A 21,716-nucleotide genomic window follows, 5' to 3' on the forward strand; every position below is an offset into this window, starting at 1 on the left:
CATCAACTTTTCTTTTTATTTTGGAACACTCTCTTCTGCAAATAAATGCCCCACCCCCAGAACTAAACATGAGTTCTGAAAGATGACACTTTCTTAAAAAGCATCCCTATCTTCCCATCCTCCCTCTGCATGATAAGCTTGGTGCTGGGTACAACACAAGTGAGCTCTCTACCTGGATTTTACAATTTGACACTAAATTAAGCAAGGGTCAGCTTTCCCCAAGAAATAGATGATGAGGCGCCAAAGAGCAACAGCATATTGTCTGCCATGTGGAATGTTTCCAATTGAAGCGGGAGAGAATGATGTCATAATAGAGAACAAGGTAGAGAGAAGAGATCTAGAGAGATCTTTGGCCTCATTAAACTTAAGTGTTGTACCCAATGTCCAGCTTCATTTCTACCGTTCTTGTAATTACTTGATTCTACTCTGAGATCTTTAAGTTTCCTGTGATAATTCAAATTGGGTTTGTTTCTCATTTATAAAAGAAAAGAAAAGAAAGAAAGGAAGGAAGGAAGGAAGGAGGAAGAGGAAGGAAGAGAGAAGGAAGAGGAAGGGGAAAGGAAAGAGGAAGAAGGGTAGGAGAGAGGAAGACTGAAGGGAGAAATATGCAAAGGGTTCCATGTTTCTGCTGAGGAGGCATTACTGCCTGTCAGTATCAGATATCTGAACACACAGATATCTGAACTATGGGCTCTGCCTACTGAATTTAATTACTGAAACTTAATTACTGTTTAATACTAGGCTAATACTAGGCTCCCATTTTGCCATAACTTTTTTCCCTAAACATTCTCACTCAGGCATTTTAATCCTCACCCTAGGTTTTATCATGTATTCATGCAAGGTGCGACATATTCAAAAGCATGTATTGTATTTTCTGCCATCCAAAACTGGCTCAGTGACTCAGACCAAATTTCTCTTCTTCCATTCTCTCTTACCTGTTTCTCAGAAAGCTTTTCAGCTTCTAATAAAAATTCCTAGAATCCCTATTCTGTCAATTAAAGCTGGGTTATCTGATCAGCAGTGTAGAACTACATGGAGTAGAATAGACTCAGGTAGGGCTTCACAGAAGAAGTGGTAGTGGAGATGGCTCATGAAGAATGAATTTGATTTTGTGGCCACAGATAAAATCTGTGATTTACTAGTTGAGGAAGAAAAGAGTTTAAAATGTGTACACTCCTTCAATGTGTGTCAGAATTGTTCCCTCAAAGAACAAAGAAGTATATTTTAAAACTGGCAAACTAGACAAAACTCAATAAAACTTCTTGCATCATTTTATTCACTTTGTTTGAGGTTTGTCCTAGTTTTGCAACAATAAGTTTTGCCAGGAAAAATAATAACAAAATAAAACTCTCAATTGTCTGATTTCGGCTAAACTTGTAGGTTTTATTAGCATTATAGATTTCCTGTAACTTTCTCTGCATACACAGTTTCACTGCATCTTTATTTCATTTCTTAGAGCAGAAAGTGGAATATAGATCAGTCTGTAACTCCAGAAATGGATGGACAAGTGAAAATAATCTATCACTGTGTCTTTTTGTGAATGAAACATTTATATAAAACAGGCAAAGCCTTGGAAAGAAATGTGCAAAGTGTGTCAGTTCACAAAATGCATTGTGAAAGATATATCCAATGCCATTTAGGGAAAACAATCAAGAAATGGAACTAAGAGGATTTCATTTTTCCATCTGAGTGCAGGTGATTATAATTCGATGGTGCTATCACTCACCTAGAGCCAGGCATACTAGAATGTGAAGTCAAGTGGGCCTTAGGAAGCATCACTACAAAGAAAGCTAGTGGACGTGATGGAATTCCAGTTGAGCTATTTCAAATCCTAAAAGATGACGCTGTGAAAGTGTTGCACTGAATATGCCAGCAAATTTCAAAAACTCAGCAGTGGCCACAAGACTGAAAAATGTAAGTTTTCATTCCAATCCCAAAGAAAGGCAAAGCCAAAGAATGCTCAAACTACCTCACAGTTGCACTCATCTCACACACCAGCAAAGTAATGCTCAAAATTCTCCAAGCCAGGTTTCAGCAATATGTGAACCATGAACTTCCAGAGGTTCAAGCTGGTTTTAGAAAAGGCAGAGGAACCAGAGATCAAATTGCCAGCATCCGCTGGATCACCAAAAAAGCAAGAGAGTTCCAGAAAAACATCTATTTCTGCCACATTGACTATGCCAAAGCCTTTGACTGTGTTAATCACAATAAACTGTGGAAAATTCTGAAAGAGATGGGAATACCAGACCACCTGACCTGCCTCTTGAGAAACCTGTATGCAGGTCAGGAAGCAACAGTTAGAACTGGACATATAACAACAGACTGGTTCCAAACAGGAAAAAGAATACATCAAGTGTGTATATTGTCACCCTGCTTGTTTAACTTATATGCAGAGTACACCATGAGAAATGCTGGGCTGGAAGAAGCACAAGCTGGAATCAAGATTGCAGGGAGAAATATCAATACCCTCAGATATGCAGATGACACCACCCTTATGGCAGAAAGCAAAGAATGAAAAGCCTCTTGATGAAAGAGAAAGAGGAGACTGAAAAGTTTGGCTGAAAGCTCAATATTCAGAAAACTAAGATCATGGCATCTGGTACTATCACTTCATGGCAAATAGATGGGGAAACAGTGGAAACAGTGGCTGACTTTATTTTGGGGGGCTCCAAAATCACTGCAGATGGTGACTGCAGCCATGAAATTAAAAGACGCTTACTCCTTGGAAGGAAAGTTATGACCAACCTAGACAGCATATTCAAAAGCAGAGACATTACTTTGTCAACAAAGTTCCATCTAGTCAAGGCTATGGTTTTTCCAGTGGTCATGTATGGATGTGAGAGTTGGACTGTGAAGAAAGCTGAGAGTCGAAGAATTGATGCTTTTGAACTGTGGTGTTGAAGAAGACTCTTGAGAGTCCCTTGGACTGCAAGGAGATCCAACCAGTCCATTCTAAAGGAGATCAGTCCTGGGTGTTCATTGGAAGGACTGATGTTAAAGCTGAAACTCCAACACTTCGGCCATCTGATGCAAATGGCTGACTCATTGGAAAAGACTCTGATGCTGGGAAAGATCGAAGTTGGGAGAGAAGGGGACGACAGAGGGTGAGATGGTTGGATGGCATCACTGACTCAATGGACATTAGTTTGGGTAAACTCCCGGAGTTGGTGATGGACAGGGAGGCCTGGCGTGCTGCGATTCATGGGGTCGCAAAGAGTCAGACACGACTGAGCAACTGAACTGAACTGAACTGAATTATAATTAGTCATTGCTCCAAAATCTCTGCATTCTTACTTGGTTTCATCTGATATTCTAAATGTTTTTTTTTCTTGTTTTTCCCTAAGGGAAGTCTTAAAACCATGTTAATGACATAAAAACAGATAGAAATTAAGGTATATTCTACTTCCTTTGTTCAAAAAAAAAAAACAAAAACAAAAAACTCTAGTGGAATCCCCTCCTTTAAATGGAATCAGGCTCCTCCTTCGAATGGTATATACAGCCCTTTTCAAAACGTGTCTTCATTTTCAGTTTTTTGTCCGCTTTCAGTTCCTCAGTGCACTTTTTATATTTCATATTTTGCACTTTCTCTGTGTTTTATTTTTATCCCCCAGAATGCCTTTTCATTTAGTTCTCCATCTCCATTTTCCCTCCAAAAAATCCTGGGTTATCCTTCAGCCCCCATTTATCCATTACTTCTTCTACACCGTCTTCCTGATGTCGTCCCCCGAGGAAGTAAAGTGTAACAGCCGTTCTGTGTTCTCACTGCATGTGCGTCACACTCTTTATTAAAGAATTCATGAAAAAAAAAAAAAAAAGAATTCATCAAATTGCCTGTTGACATCTCTCAATCGTTAGCCTTTATGTCTCAAGGTTAAAACAACGTTCTCTGTTCCATCAATTCTAAACATTTCTAACCCTTGTTTCAACATTGGAAATATTCTCAAAACCTCTGGTTTGTTAAGATCAACCTGTCCTTATTATTTTAAATAAAATTGGTTCAATCTCTGCCCTACCTGCAAAAGGAAAGTCAGCATTTCCCTGGAAGGACTTTTGTGGTCAGGGTGGAGCATGTCTGTCTTCTTAGCATCTCTTGTTCTGATTCTCTTTCCGTTGAGCTTGCCATCTCTTTTCTATCTTTCTCCTCCAGTTTGAGCAACCCAATTGCAGCGCTACACCCTACTGGACACTGCTCTGACCACTTTATTCCCCAAAGCCTACTGTTTCAGATCTGGGTGCAGTCACTTCACTAAATAATTGGGGGAAAGAATGCTATATGGGGTCAAATGTTAACATTTGAATAGTTTATAGAACTTATTCACAGTTCCTGGATCATTCCCACTACTTCCACAGAAGTTCCACCTATCATCCTTTCTAGTGAGGTCCAGCCTCCTGCCTTAATGTTGTGTGCTCTTTCTTTCTTGAGCATTTCTTATCCTTCTACTGTCACAGTTGTCACCAACGTATCTTATGAAATAAAAATCTCTATCTAGTTATTCTAAAATCATCTTCCATATGATTTCTTACCCCAATAACACATGTAATGAGTACCTGATTATCAGACACTGTGCTAGGCTCAAGGAATGCCATAGTAAATAAAATAATACACATCACAATGATTTGATAACCTTGCAAAGTCCTGTTCATTTTTGATAATTTTAGTAATTGGCATATAGTAAAAGTATAGTAAAAGGCAGTATAGGAAATAAGAAATGGAATCCTCTTTTCATATGGTTAATATGGATTTTATCTGGAATCATATGAAATATAACTGAAGGCAAAATAGTGTGGTTAATAAATGTCACAAGTCTCATCCTAACATTTAATTCACTGATTCTTTTATTCACCAGTCCTCCTAGACAAAAATGTAACCTCATGAATATACAGTAGCTTCAGAATTAGAGATATTTTCAGTAGTGAATTATACATTAATACAATGGAACTACAGAAAAGAATATCTTTGAGAAGCATTTTAAACATCTTGTTAACCAATTAACTGAAATCATTTTAAAAATTAGTTTTTGAGATTAAAAGGCATAGATAAACCCTGCTCATAAGAAGATCATGAAAGATGGCCATATAAAGCTTAATCTGATATTTATATTATCTAATAATAGTGTAAATCATTCCTTGAAAGCCTTTATATTTTTGAAAAAAGACCTTACTGAAAATGAATTACATATTAAATAAGCTGAATGGATTTAGGAAATTTAATAATTTCAGATATAGTTATATCTTTGAGAAACGACATGTAACTTTCCATTTTGTGTATTTCATTGCGTTTTCATTATTACTGTCATCATACTAATTGGCTTTTTAGCAGCTGGCACTCTTTATAATAATTTGGGATTTTTACTTGAAACTGCAGGTATGCTTTGTCCTTACTGTTTTTGATCATCCAAGGAATACGGCATCAAGCTTTCCTAACTCTCCTTTATCTGAAATGCTATCACAGGACACAGGCATAAACCTACAAAAGAATTAATGAAACTTAAACCTCAGGTCCCCTCAGATAAAGGAGTCCTTTGAGAGTCCTGGCATTGGGTTCATATGGTCACATTTTTTTTTTGCAAATTTTATGAAAAGGGAATATTCTATTTATACCTACAGATAATAATTCCAGTCCAAATGCTAATTCTTTCCATTCTAACCTCCCTGTATGTGGAATAACTAGAAAATTCTAGAGTTTAGCCAAAAGAAGTTGAACCAGAAATGTATTTAGCTGACTTTGTTGGTATATATGTAAATCAGAGCCACTTCTATTTATAGTTAAGGTATTACTAGCTGTTTGCTATTGAAATGGATACCAGAAATACTTTTAATGTGCCAGCTAAATCAGGTTGTATCATGAAGATCCAGGATAAGAATAATATTACAATGTGAATAAAACCTGTGATTTATACCCAGCGTCAGCGTGCATGGGAGTGAAGAAGGAAAGATGGACTTAAATGTGTGGAGCATCTGCACAGCAGGGAGGTAAACTGTTGTGGTTTTGCTTTTGTTTTTAATGTGTCAGACAATTTTTCATAGATCTGCCTTAGGCAAACTATGTATGATGTACTCATTTCTATGTTTGGTACAAGCATATACCCAATGGGCAATAGGATAGCACCAAGCTGGCCTCATCATTGCTGATTACAGAAACTGGTCAATAAATATTTGTTATAGGAAGAACAAGAGTCATCAAATTAGTTAATCTCAGAAGAGATAGTCAAGGACCTCCTAGCATAGTGAATAAATTTCGAGTTTTGACTGCCAGTTTTGCTGTCTGACTTAAGAGTGTGAAGTTGGCAGACAAGAAGGTACATTTGAATTATAATAAAGAAATTCAAAGAGAATGTTCTGAATTATGGACTCAGTAACATGTTATGGAGGACAATATTTGGGGGCACATGGGCCTTCCAGCAAATGTCCCCTCATACTTAAGGTTATCTCCAGAAAAGATGTGATTTTCCAGAACCTTTTATCAAGCTATAATATGAGGTCTATGATAAGGGATCAATTCCCTGGTAGCTCAGCTGGTGAAAAATCTGCTTTCAGTGCAGGAAACCCTGACACAATTCCTGGGTCGGGAAGATCCCCTGGAGAAGGGATAGGCTACCCACCCAATATTCTGGCCTGGAGAATTCCATGGACTGTATAGTTGATGGGGTAACAAAGAGTCAGACACAACTGAGTGATTTTCATTACTTACACATAAGTAAATATGTGTCTAGTAAATCCTGTTTTGCATACCACGGTGCTTTGTGTCCTGATTGCTGACAGTGCAGTATTTTGCTTGGTACATGCCCTTTTCGGAAAAGAAAAAATAAAGTTCAACAGTTAGGCTATAAATTCAAAATTAATAGAAAAATGAATTATTCATTCATATTTATAACCTTCATATAAGTATCTAGCCTTTGCCATCATAGCTGTTTTTCTTATGTGAATTAATAATGGATAAGAGCCTATTTGCTTTCAAATGCTAGAACCTTTTTGCATGGAATTTTTTAACTCTAAATTTAAAAAAAATATATTAATAAGGCTGGTGTACCATACATCACTTCTGATACCCTCAGGCTGTAAGATCACAGAACTTTCGTTGTTAATGCCATTAGACTGCAACATTACTAACCTTTGGAAGGGAGATAACAACTAGTGCAGTCTTCTTCCTGACTAGAAGTGGTCACTGAACATCAAATAAAAGGAATATACATTTATACAGATAACAAAATGCTCTGAAAGTTACTTGTTGTTGTTCAGTTGCTAAGTTGTGTCCAACTTTGCAACCCCAAGAACTGAAGCACGCCAGACTTCCCTGTCCTTCGCTATCTCTCGGAGTTTGCACAAACTCACATCCTTTGAGTCGGTGATGCCATCCAACTATCTCATCCTCTGTCACCTCCTTCTTCTCCTGTCCTCAGTCCTTCCCAGTATCAGGGTTTTCTCCAATTAGTTGGCTCTTCACATCAGGTGGCCAAAGTCTTGGAGCTTCAGCTTCAGCATTAGTCCTTCCAATGAATAGATGAGGTTGATTTCCTTTAGTATTGACTGGTTTGGTCTCCTTTCTTTCCAAGGCACTGTCAAGAGTCTTCCCCAGCACCACAGATAGAAAGCATCAGTTCTTTGGTGCTCAGCCTTTTGTATGGTCCAACTTTCACATCTTACATGACTTCTGGAAAAATCAGAGCTTTGACTATATGAACATTTGTAGGCAAAATAACATCTCTGCTTTTTAATATGCTGTCTAGGTTTGTCATAGATTTCTTCCAAGGAGCAAGCATCTTTTAATTTCATGTATGCTGTCACTGTCTGCAATGCTTTTGGAGCCCAAGAAAATAAAATCTGTTACTGTTTCTACTTTTCCCCCCCTCTCTTTGCCAATGAAAACAAAAATAAACCATTTTAGGATCATTATGTTTATGCTTTATAATGGAGAGCTTTATAGAGTTAAAATTAACTGCTCATGATTCCTTAGAGCCTTATCTTTGAGAATTCAGTTATTTTAAAATATTAAATAGTTGTAAAATTCTTCATCTAGTTAATTGCACCCACCTCCTACCTAATATCTACCTAAGGTGTAATGAAAAGAATTTGTGTTTTCAGTTCAGTTAATTTGGTCAGTCATGTCCAACTCTTTGTGACCCCATGGACTGCAGCACAGCAGGCTTCTCTGTCCATCACGAACTCCAGAGCTTCCTTAAACTCATGTCCATTGAGGTGATGATGTCATCCAACCATCTCATCCTCGGTCATCTCCTTCTCCTCCTGCCTTCAATCTTGCTCAGCATCAGTCTTTTCTAATGAGTCAGTTTCTTGCATCAGGTGGCCAAATTATTAGAGCTTCAGCAACACCCTTTCCAATGAGTATTCAGGACTGATTTCCTTTAGGATAGACTGTTTTGAACACCTGGCTGTCCAAAGGACTCTCAAGAGTCTTCTACAATACCACAGTTGAAAAGCATAAATTCTTCAGCAGTCAACTTTCTTTATGATCCATCTCTCACATCCATACATGACTACTGGAAAAACCATAGCTTTGACTAGATGGAAATTTGTCAGCAAAGTAATGCCTCTGCTTTTTAATATGCTGTCTGTGTTTGTCATAGATTTCTTCCAAGGAGCAAGTGTCTTTTTATTTCATGGCTGCCATCACCATCTGCAGTGATTTTGGAGTCCAAGACAAAAAGGCTGTCACAGTTTCCATCGTGTCCCTGTCTATTTTCCATGAAGTGATGGGACCAGATGCCATGATCTTAGTTTTTTGAATGTTGAGTTTTAAGCCAGCTTTTTCACTCTTCTTTTTCACTTTCAAAAGAGGTTCTTTAGTTCCTCTTCACTTTCTGCCATAAGGGTGGTGTCGTATGTGTATCTGCGGTTATTGATATTCCTCCCAGCAATCTCGATTCCAGTCTGTGCTACATCTACCCCTGCATTTTGTATGATGTACTCTGCATACTAGTTAAATAAGCAGGGTGAAAATATACAGCCTTGATGTACTCCTTCCCATTTTGGAACCAGTCCATTGTTCCATATCCAGTTCTAATTGTTGTTGCTTGACCTACATACAGATTTCTCAGGAGGCATGTAAGGTGGTCTGGTATTCCCAGCTCTTGAAAAATTTTCCACGGATTGTTCTGATCCACACACGCAGAGGCTTTTGTGTAGTCAATAAAGCAGAAGTAGATGTTTTTCTGGAACTTTCTTGCTTTTTTGATGATCCAACGGATGTTGGCAATTTGATCTCTGCTTCCTCTGCCTCTTCTAAATAAAGCTTGAACATCTGGAAGTTCTCAGTTCATGTACTGTTGAAGCCTTACTTGGAGAATTTTGAGCATTATTTTGTTAGTGTGTGAGATGAGTGCACTTGTGCAGTAGTTTGAACAATCTTTGGCCTTGCCTTTCTTTGGGATTGGAATGAAAACTGATCCTTTCCAGTCCTGTGGTCACTGCTGAGTTTTCCAAATTTGCTGGCATATTGAGTGCAGCAGCATCTTTTAGAATGTGAAATAGCTCAACTGGAATTCCATCACCTCTACTAGCTTTGTTTGTACTGATGCTTCCTAAGGTCCACTTGACTTCACATTCCAAGATGTCTGGCTCTGGGTGAGTGATCACACCATCCTCTTTATCTGGGTCATGAAGATCTTTTCTGTGTAGTTCTTCTGTGTATTCTTGCCACCTCTTCTTAATATCTTCTGCTTGTTAGATCCATACTGTTTCTATCCTTTATTGTGCCCATTTTTGCATGAAATATTCCCTTGGTATCTCTGATCTTCTTGAAGCTGTCTCTAGTCTTTCCCATTCTATTGTTTTTCTCTCTTTCTTTGCGTTGATTGCTGAGGAAGGCTTTCTGATTTCTTCTTGCTATTCTTTGGAATTCTGCATTCACATGGGTATGTCTTTCTTTTTCTCCTTTGCCTTTTGCTTCTCTTCTTTCTCAGCTATTTGTAAGGCCTCCTCCAACAACCATTTTGCTCTTTTGTATTTCTTTTCCTTGGGGATCATCTTGATCCCTACCTGCTTACAATGTCATGAACCTCTGTCCATATTCTTCAGACACACTGTCTGTCAAATCTAATCCCTTGATTCTATTTGTCACTTCCATTGTATAATCATACGGGATTTGATTTAGGTCCAACCTGAATGGTCTAGCGGTTTTCCCTACTTTCATCCATTTAAGTCTGAATTTTGCAATAAAAACTTTATGATCTGAGCTGCAGTCAGTTCCCAGTCTTGTTTTTGCCTACTGTATAGAGCTTCTCCATATTTGGCTGCAAAGAATATAAACAACCTCATTTTGGTATTGACCATCTGATGACGTCCATGTGTAGAGCCATTTCTTGTGTTGTTGGAAGAGGGTATTTGCTATGACCAGTGCATTCTCTTGGCAAAACTTGGTTTGTCTTTGCCCTGAATCATTTTGTACTTCAATGCCAGACTTGCCTGTTATACCAGGTATCTCCTGACTTCTGCTTTTGCATTCCAGTCCCCTATAATGAAAAAGACATATTTTTTGGGTGTTAGTTCTAGAAAGTCTTGTAGGTCATCATAGAACCATTCACCATCAGCTTTTCATGCAGTAGTGCTTGGGGCATAGACTTGGATTACTGTTATATTGAATGGTTTGCCTTGGAAATGAACAGAAATCATTCTGTCATTTTTGAGATTGCACCCAAGTATAGTATTTTGGACTCTTTTGTCGACTCTGTTTGCTACTCCCTTTCTTCTAAGAGATTCTTGCCCCCAGTAGTAGATATAATGGTCATCTGAATTAGCTGGATCCCTTTAAACCTTGACTCTCTCACTAATTAAATGTATAGTTTTGATCAAGTAATGTTTTCTCTAGTACAATTTTTATCAACTGGAAAATATGGATTATAATGGAGAACTTGGTAATAATTTATGCAGATTCCATATAATATAGCAATAAATTACTGTTAAAGCCTCAGCTCAGTTCCCTCTTTTTGCAAGAACCTATTCTATTCTTTTTATTTGTTCTCTGCAAATAGGTATACATACCTCTTCTCAGAGCTTGGTGGCATCAGTTTATATTAAAGGAACTTCATAAAATCAGTTTATTATGGTTATTGCAGTTATCACATGTGCTGATCAGTTGTTATTGAGAATACTCTTCATCAGATCACCCTTATGCTCTCTATGAAGAGCCATAAGAGAAATTCATTTCCGGTTTCTCCTACAGAAATAGACTCATCCTAAACTTCTATTTTTTTTAAATCTTATAAACAATATGAGTTATTGTTTTAATAGTGGTTCACTAGTTTAAAACCAAAATACAATCCATTTTGAGGCTTCGTAGGTGGAACTAGTGGCTAAAGAACCCACCTGCCAGTTCAGGAGACATAAGAGACACAGATTTGATCCCTGGGTGTGGAAGATCCCCCAGAGGAGGGCATGGCAACCCACTCCAGTATTCTTACCTGTAGAATTCCATGGGCAGAGGGACTTGAGGGTCTACAGTCCACAGGGTCACACAGAATCGGACACAATTGAAACAACTTAACAAGTACCATCCATTTTTAACAAACGTGTAAATTTATGGTATATAACATGAATGCTAACTTCACATTCTGAGCTATTTTATATCCACATCTTAAGTCTTATCTGTCACTTAAATATTTTTACATTTCTTTATTTACTTAATCTTAGCTATCTTAAATCTCTTTTATAATAGAGTAGAATCTGAAAAAATCATTAACAAATATGACTTTGTCTATATTTTGTCAGAGTTGCTGTCAAGATGAAGAAACAGTGCTTCTGGTGACTCTATGTTTTGTTGCTAGTCAAAAGTTAGACAAATAGTAATATATACTTTAATAGTATTTGTGGTTTTTTGTGCATACTGATTCATTCTTTAGCTTTTCACATGTGATTTGCTCGTTTGCTTTACCAAATTTTGTCTGAGGTAGCTCAGTGACTTTTTATTTTCTCTTGGAAATTATCATACATGTAATTTTTTTTAATAGATAAAATGACAAAATTTCAGACAGTGTAAACTAAACTGTAGGCAACAAACTTTTAGCCAACTAGACTTATTCAAAAGGCTTCCCTGTAGCTCAGCTGGTAAAGAATCTACCTGCAATGAGGGAGACCTAGGTTCAATCCCTGGGTTGGAAAGATCCCCTGGAGGAGGGCATGACAACCCACTCCAAATGCAACCCACTCCAATAGTCTTGCCTGGAGAATCCCCATGGAATGGCAGGAGGAATCTGGTGGGTTACAGTCCATGGGGTCACAAAAAGTCAGACACGACTGAATGACTAAGTACACAGCACACACACAGACTTATTCAGTGTTCACTGTGCTGAAAAGACAAAAAAAAATTTTAAAAATGTAAGTAAACTTGCACAGAGAGGGTACTCTCCAGTCTGCCAGAATCCCTATCATTTTTTATCTTAAATCTGGATTGATTCACATATTTATATTATCTGTTGGCCTTTATGGGCTTTTTACACTGACAATCTATATTATCACTAACCACAGAATAAAGCTATATAGAAAATAAATACATCACTTTAGAGATCTTTTTTTTTTAATATTCCCTCATGTGCAAATCTATTTCTCTTCTGGGCCCCACTCCACCACTGTGGTTTCAATTAAGAGAGCAGGGTTTTGACTTACAGCAGAGAAGCAGACTCTGCTACGTTGATGTGGGTCAAGGGAGCAAGAAGGAGTGGGACACAAAGATAAAACCACAGCTGGGGTTCCTTTCAGGGACAACATGGAAATTTTGAGGGTGGGACTAGTCTGTAAGAGAAGCCTCATACATGTAATGAGGTTGTAGCATATGAAAAATGAAGGAGATGGCTAGAGAGATGAACTGGAGGTATCTTTCCAAGAACTAATTAATGAAGCCATGTGGCCCTGGAGTTGTGTGTGTGTGTTCTTCAGTATCAAATTCCATTCCATTTTAATCAATATAAAGCCATTCAACTTTTATATTCCATTTCGTGTCAGCTATGGCAAGTTGTACTTTGTTGTTGTTGTTGTTCAGTTGCTCAGTTGTATCTGACTCTTTGCAACCCCATGAACTGTAGCACATCAGGCTTCCCTGTCTCTCACTGTCTCCCGAAGTTTGCTCAGACTCCTGTCCATTGAATCAATGAAGCCATCCAACCATCTCATCCTCTGTCACCCTCTTCTCCTCCTGCCCTCAATTGTTCACAACATCAGGGTCTTTTCCAATCAGAAAGTATTTATTCATTTTAGCTTCATTTGTCATTTTATTTTAATTAAATGTTAGCACATAGTTGTTTATAATATTACTTTTTAATCGTTTAATGTCTATTTTATCTCTACTAATATCCACTTTTTGATTTCTCATATTGGCAATTTTTGCACTTTCTCATTTTTCTTGGTCAGTCAAAGTAGAGGATTATGAATTTTCTTGACCTTAAAGCTCCAAAATTTCACTTTGCTAATTTTCTCCATTTTTTATATTTCACAGATTTCTGCTCTCATCTTTATCACTTCTTCTACTTTGATACTACTTAACTCTTCCTTTTCTAGCATCTTAAAACAGAACTTAAGATCACTGCTGAGTAAAATTTGCATTATAGAGTCAAACAGTAAATGTTTTAAGCTTTGAAGACTGAAGTGCATCTATTCTGTATAGTGTACAGATGCACATTAATATGTTTATATATAATAACCATTTTAAAATTCAAAAGCCATTCTTATTTGGTGGGCTATGAAAAGGTCCATACCAGGATTTGGCTCATTGGACATAGTGTGCCAACTCCTGCTTTAGATCACTAATTTTATATATTCCTTCTTTTCTAACATAAGCACTTAAAGGTAAAAATGTCCTTCTAAGAACTGCTTTAGCTGAATCTCACAAATGGTAATATGTTATAATTTCAATCTCATTAATTTTGAAATTTGTTAATTTTTTTTATCTCCCTCTTCACCACGTTTTCTCTTGAAGCTGTAAAATTTCTAAATACTTAGAGGAGGTTCTAGATATATCATTGTTACTAATTTTAAGTCCATGTGGTCACAGAGGTATTGTCTCAGATTTCAGTTTTTTGTAACTTATAGAGATTGTTTTTGTGATTTAGCATGTCATAAATTGTTGAATGTATGCTTCTAAACAATGTCATTTTGGTCAAAATGGTTAAAGATGTTCTGTACCTTTATTGGAGCTTCGCAGGTAGCACTAGTGGTAAAGAATCTGCCTGCCAGTGCAGAAGATGTCAGAGCTGTGAGTTCTATCCCTGTGTCAGGAAGAACCCCTGGAGAAGGGCACAGCAACTCACTCGTTATTTTTGCGTGGAGAATTCCATGGACAGAGGAGCCTGGTGGGCTACAGTCCATAGGGTCATAAAGAGTCAGACACAACTGAAGTGACTTAGCATGCATGTGCACACATACTTTTACTGATATTTTATCTCATTGCTCAATAACTGAGAGAGGTGCATTAAAATCTCAAAATATGTGCATTTATTTATTTCTTCTGTTTGTATCTGTTGATTTTTACTTTACTTATTTTGAACCTCTGGTTTAGGTACAGAACACATTCTTTATTGTTTGTTTTTTTTCCCCCCTGTGGAATTAATCTGTTTTTCATTTAGAAACGTGTCTCTATCTCTGGTACCAGAATTTTCCTCATCATCCTTTTTATCTACTTAATATTTCTTTTTGACTCTTAATTTCAATTTCTGTGTGTCTTTATATTTAAATATGTAATTTCTGGGCTTCCCAGGTGGTGCTAGTGGTAAAGAACCCTCCTTCCAATGAAGGAGACATTAGAGACACAGGTTCAATCCCTGAGTCAGGAAGATACCCTGGAGAGGGCATGGCAAGCCACTCCAGTGGAGAATCCCATTGACACAGGAGCCTGGTGGGCTATGGTCCATAGAGTCACAAAGAATCAGACATGACTGAAGCAACTTTGCACCCACATATAACTTCTAAACCATGTATATCAGTCCTTGCTGGGTTTATTTTTCCTTTATACTCATATCTGCCTGCTAATTATAGTAATTAGTCCATTTACACTTATGTAATTATAGATATGAATAGATTTATATAATAGATATGATTGTATTTATGTTTCCCATTCTAATAATTGTTTTCTCTTTTTACTGTTTTTGCTCCTTTGTGATTCATTTCTAACTTTCTTTCAAGTTAATTGAATTTTTTAAGATTCCCTTTTATCTTTTCATTCTTTGCCATACCTCTTGGCATTAATTTTTAGTGATTTCTTTCTATAATGTTCCCCAAGATAATTAGAGTTAACATTAGACCTCTTCATATAAAATTAAAGAACCTTGAAATCACCCACTTTGTCCTATGGTTTCTGTATGTATTACACCTATATATGTCACTAAACAGATAGTATGTTAAAATGTTTTAAATAATCATATGTATTTTAATTTAATAAATAGAAAAATAATCTTTCATGTTAACTCATATATTTACCATTTATATTACTGTTCCTTCCTAACGAGAAAATTTCTGTCTGATATCATTTCCAACAACTTGAAAAACTTTCTTTACCAATTCTTTTCAAGTAGATCTGATGATGGCAAGTTGTGTTAATTTTAATTTTTCTGAATTTTTTTTTATTTTACATGTATTCTTGAAAGATATTTTGCAAAATATACAATTCTGTCTTCTGGCTGCAATTGTTTCCAATGACAAGTTAGAAGTCATATTTATTGTTATCTCCCTATATGTAAGATCTGCTCTCTAGATTCTGGAGAAGGCAATGGCAACCCACTCCAGTACTCTTGCTTGGAAAATCCCATGGACTGAGGAGCCTGGTAGGCTACAGTCCATGGGATTGCGAAGAGTCAGACATGACTGAGAGGCTTAATTTCACTTTTCACTTTCATGCATTGGAGAAGGAAATGGCCCCCCACTCCAATATTCTTGCCTGTAGAATCCCAGGGACAGGGGAACCTTGTGGGCTGCTGTCTATGGGGTCGCATAGAGTCAGACATGACTGACACAACAGCAGCAGCAGCAGCAGCTCTCTAGATTTGGTGTTTATCTGTTTTTTAGCAATTTGTCTTTCATGTGCCTGGGTGTAGTTTTCTTTGTCTTTGTACTACTCACGGTTTAATGTTTATATGAAACCTGTAAATGAATATTTTGCATTAGCTGGGAAAATTTTGACCATTATTTTTCTAAATATTTACCCTGTTCTCTCTTTTCTATTTCTAGGGTTTCAATTATATGTATGTTTGGCATTTGATATTTATCTCACAAATCACTGAAAATTCACTCTTTTCCCAATCTTTTGCATTTTCTTATTGAGTTTGTATAATCTCCATTGATTTATCTTCAACTTCATTGACTTTTTCTTCTGTAATCTTCAATCTTATTTTAAGACCTCAATTTACTTTTATTTTTTTCAAGCATTGCTTTTTAGGTCTAGAATTTCAGTTTGGTTTTATTTTATGGTTTCTATTTCTGTATTGAGATTGTTTGCATTTTCACTCATTACAAGCATATTTTCCTTTACATTCTTAAATGTAGTTATAGGAGCTGATTTTAAATCTTTATATCCTAGATCAAACATCTTATGTCACATAAAGTTTGGTCTCCATCGACTGACTTTACTTTTGAATATAGGTCATAATTTTTCATTTCTGTTTAAATTGTTGTTTTCCCAGCATCATTTATTGATTAAATTATTATTTCTCTAGTAGGGGAACATATATTATTATAGCATAAATTTGTAGCTATAACAAGTTTCCCCACAGGTCTGTAATTACCAGAAAAACCTGGTACTAATGCGTTTTTATATTTTTAAAATAATAAAACTACATCAATCAGAAAACAAGATTTGCATTCGGTTCTTCTCTGAGAATTCATTTTAGAATATTTGACATCTAGTTCACTTGCTTAATCTCTTATGGAGACCCTTCCATTCCTTTGACCATTGGACCTAAATCTCTAAGCATTTGAAAGATTTATTTTCTCTTCAGCACTGACTTCAGTCTTATGTTTTCATACTTGAATGATGTTTTCTATTCAGTTCCAAAGTGATATTATTTTTACAAGTACATTTGCAACTTCTAAGACAATGCAGGGTTTAGGGGAGGAAGGAGGCAAAGACGGAAGTTAACTTGGTGCTATACTTTTTATGGAAAGAAAATTCTACTGTGTGTCTGTCATTTCATACATAAGTAAACTTAAATGGTTAGCTCTGATTGTGACGGTAACTGGTTACACTCATAGAAAGCTCACTGTATTTGAGGTACTCCTCTAAACATATTCATTAACTCATTTAAAATTTTCAACAACTGTGTGAAGTTGGTACTATTATTATCATCTTATTATCATCTCATTTTTGAAATGAAGGTTTAGAAATACTAAATAATGTGGAGAAACAAAGATTTGAAATGAAGTAGTATGAATCACTGTCTTTACCTAACTGCCAAGACAAGGAAAAGGAGGAAGCAGAGGAAGAGGAAATTGTTCAAAGTAGGAACAGAACTGCAGCATTAGTCTTTATGCTATGTACTTTATTTTGCCCAAATGCTTCCCTAAGCTGCAAAACATTCCACATGCAGCACAGAGATGGCTGGCTGATGACAAAAAGTTTAGTAAGACCATGAACGTGGATATGTGGTTCAAATGTAAGATAAATCCCTATACTAGAGATTGAACCTCATAAATTATTAAAATCAGTAACTCATTCTACTTGTTATGAAACCTCCCTTAGCAAGCAAAATTCTAAATGTAATTATCTCTTCTCTATAATGATTAAGAAGAGTAAAAAAGTGTAACTTTCTAACTAAAAACCTAAATTTTATATCACAAAATAACAACCACTTATATAAATATTTTATAGTTGTGTATGTTTGTATGTGTGTGTTGTCGCTTCAGTCATGTCTGACTCTTCACAACTCTATGGACCGTATCCTGCCAGGCTCCTCTGTCCATGGGATTCTCCAGTCAAGAATACTGGAGTGGGTTGCCATGCCCTTCTCAGGGATCTTCCCAACCCACGGATCAAACCCACATCTCTCATGTCTCCTGCATTTACAGGTGGGTTCTTTACCGCCAGTGCCACCTGGGAAGCCCCATGTATATAAACAGATTTCAGTGTTTCAATGAAAAAAAACATCATAGAGGTCCTATAGTAATTTGGGAAGGAAAAAGTATAACAAAAACTGGTCTATCTTTAATCCATAAATAAAGGGGTAGATATTTATGTGCAGTTTAAACAGTTTTTCTCTAATATGTTGATGAATTTAACATGTATTATGCAATTGTATAATCAAAGACTTAAAAGCGTAAAGGAAATTTCTTCTATAAAAGAACGTTACTTATTTTTTTACATGATATATTTTTCTCCAAAGTTGTTGAAAATTTGTAATACCATATGGTATTGTGTTTGTTTATATGCATGAAATTGAAATTTTTAAAAACTCATTTTATCTTTAATTCTAGACTTGCTCCTGGTCAAATATATACTAAAATATACATATTTCTTGTAACAGAACAGATAGTATATCTCCCTGATGATGAAACTTAAGTTTTTTTCATTCCACAAGTATTAATTATCTATGCAAAGAGTTGATTTTCCTGTAAAAATCTTGACAGTTTCACACATTTATTCTTCCCTACAGAAATATTCAGTGTGAACTTTGGTTAATCTGAGAGAAATAAAGTAGTTGAATTTCCCTACTTACGAACACTTCAAGAAGGTCAATTTTTCCTGTCTATCTCAGAACACCTCTATAGAAATTTAATAATGACTCATTGGAAAAGACCCTGATGCTGGGAGGGATTCAGGGCAGGAGGAGAAGGGGACAACAGAGAATGAGATGGCTGGATGGCATCACTGACTCGATGCACATGAGTTTGGGTGAACTCCGGGAGTTGGTGATGGACAGGGAGGTTGCAAAGAGTCGGACATGACTGAGCAACTGAATTGTACTGAACTGAATTGAGTCCAGAAAAAAAATCTAAAACAACTGATAAATTGCTATTCCTTTAAGGCAATCAACAACTAAATCTTGGAAAGTAAAAACAAATTTTGATTTATTATGAAATTCATACATTTATTAGATACAGGCCAGACCAATATTTGTAAGGGCCTATTTGGAGAATGCATATAAAAATTGTCCAAATCAGTGAAAATATATTAACTTTAACCAACTAATTTTTATCAGTTAGATATTATTAAACATAGTCAAAATGTATTATAGATTAGTCTAATCTACAAAAACACTGTGAAAGACAGTGCTATTCATGAGAACGTTAAAGAGTTGTGTTAGGAAGATGCTGAGTTACTCTTTTCTCTTCTGATTTCCAGTGTACTAGGATTTGCTATTTTACTGCAGAAGAAAACCTTAGGGCCTTTTGGTATTTGAGTGAACTTTAAATACTAAATCTATTCTGGCATTGCTGAGCCAGTCTGTTCAATCTGCATTCGCAAAGCCATGTCTTCAATGGAACAGTGAAAAATTAAAATATATGATTAAAAATTGAAAGCTCTGCTACTGCCCTCCTTCACATTTATTAATGTAATGTTAAATTCAAACCTCTGAATTTGTAATTTGTCTGATTAAATAGAGAACATCTTAAGGTTTGCAATGCTTATGAGATGATTTGAAAAACCAACCAACTACTTTAACACAGTTACCAAGATATGTGTTCATATTATTTAAGAAATTAATTTATTTTCAAGCTTTCTAAACTATATGCTTTTGAAAATTGAGATATAATTGATCCAAAGTATTCTGTTAGTTTCAGCTGTATAACATAATGATTCGGTATTTTTATATATTGCAAAATGATCACCACATAAGTCTTAACTAACATCAGTCACCACACAGAGATTTTTTTCTTATAAGAACTTTTAAGATTTACTCTCAGCAATGTTAAAATATACAATACAGATTTTCCCTGCTCCCTTTAATGAAGTTATGTCTAACATCTGTAACAGATTATTTAAACTAAAAAAAAATTAATAATTTTATTCCTTCTTCACTCATTTCTCCCATCCCTCCACCGTCCACCTCTGACAGCAACCAGTCTGTCCTCTAAATCTATGAACTGGCTTCTGTGGGATTTTTGTTGTTATTATTGTTTGTTTCTTAGCTTCCATGTATAAGAGAGATTATACAGTATTTATCTTTCCCTGATTTATTTCCCTTGACATAATGCTCTCAAAGTCCATCTATGTTGCTGCAAATGGCAAGACTATATTCTTTTTTATGGCTGAATACTATTTTGTAATTGATCTGTGTGTGTGTGTGTGTGTGTGTGTGTGTGTGTGTGTGTGTCTTAACTAGTGGCTCAGTGGTAAAGAATCTGCTTGCAATGTGGGAGATGCAGATTTGATCCCCAGGTGAGGAAGATCCCCTGGAGAAGGAAATGGCAACACACTCCAGTATTCTTGCCTGGAAAATTACATGGACGAAGAGGCAAACATAACTGAGCATGCATGTATAATAGTGGCTGCACCAGTTTAGATTGCTACTAATAGCATCTGCCTACAACTGGGGAGACCCAGGTTCAATCCCTGGGTTGGGAAGATACCCTGGAGAAGGAAATGGCAACCCACACCAGTATTCTTGTCTGGTGAATCCCATGGACAGAGAAGCCTGGTGGGCTACAGTCTATCGGGTAGCAAAGAGTCGGACACAACTGAGCGACTTCACTTACTTGCTTAATAGTGCACAAGCGTCCCTTTTTCTCCACACACCTATCAACTCTTGCTTTTTCTTGTTTTATTTTATAACAGCCATCCTAACAGGCGTGAAGTGATATCTCATCATAGTTTTCATTAATAATGATGATTAATAATATAGGGTAATAATAGTCTTTTCATGTACATGTTGGCCATCTCTATGATGTCTTCTTTAGGAAAATATCTACTCAGATCTTCTGTCCATTCATTAACTGGATTGCTTGTTTGTTATTTAGTGTTGTGTTGTATTGTCAGTTGTATGATTTGCAAATATTTTCTCCTAATCAATAGGCTGGCTCTTCTCTTTGTTGATGGTTTCCTTTGCTGTGTAGAAGCTTTTTGGTATGCTGCAATCCTACATTTCTTTTCACTTTAGTTGCTTTTATTTTTGATTTCAGATTTTAAAAAAACTATCAAGACCTACGTCAAAGAGCTTACCACCAAGGTTTTCTTCTAGGAGTTTTATGGTTTCATGTATAAATATTCAAGCCTTCAATCCACTTTAAGTTAATTTTTGTGTATAGGGCCAGACTGTGGTACTGCTGCTGCTGCTGCTAAGTCACTGCATTCTTGTCCAACTCCATGCGACCCCATAGACGGCAGCCCACCAGGCTCCCCTGTCCTTGGGATTCTCCAGGCAAGAACACTGGAGTGGGTTGCCATTTCCTTCTCCAGTGCATGAAAGTGAAAAGTGAAAGTGAAGTCGCTCAGTCGTGTCCGACTCTTAGTGACCCCACGGACTGCAGCTTACCAGGCTCCTCCGTCCATGGGATTTTCCAGGCAAGAGTACTGGAGTAGGGTGCCATTGCTGTCTCCAAGACTGTGGTACAGTCTCATTCTTTTGCATGTGGCTGTCCAGTTTACCCAAGGCCATTATTGAAGAGACTCTCCTTTCCCCATTGTTTATTCTTGACTTCTTTGTCATAAATTAATTGGCCATGTAGATGTGAATTTATTTCTGGCCACTCTAATCTGTTCCATTGATTAGTGTCTGTTTTTATGCCAATGTCATACTGTTTTAATTAGTATGCTGTTCAGTCACTCAGTTGTGTCCAACCCTTTG

The sequence above is a fragment of the Budorcas taxicolor genome, chromosome 8 (genome assembly GCF_023091745.1).
Source record: "Budorcas taxicolor isolate Tak-1 chromosome 8, Takin1.1, whole genome shotgun sequence".
Taxonomy (NCBI): Eukaryota; Metazoa; Chordata; class Mammalia; order Artiodactyla; family Bovidae; genus Budorcas; species Budorcas taxicolor.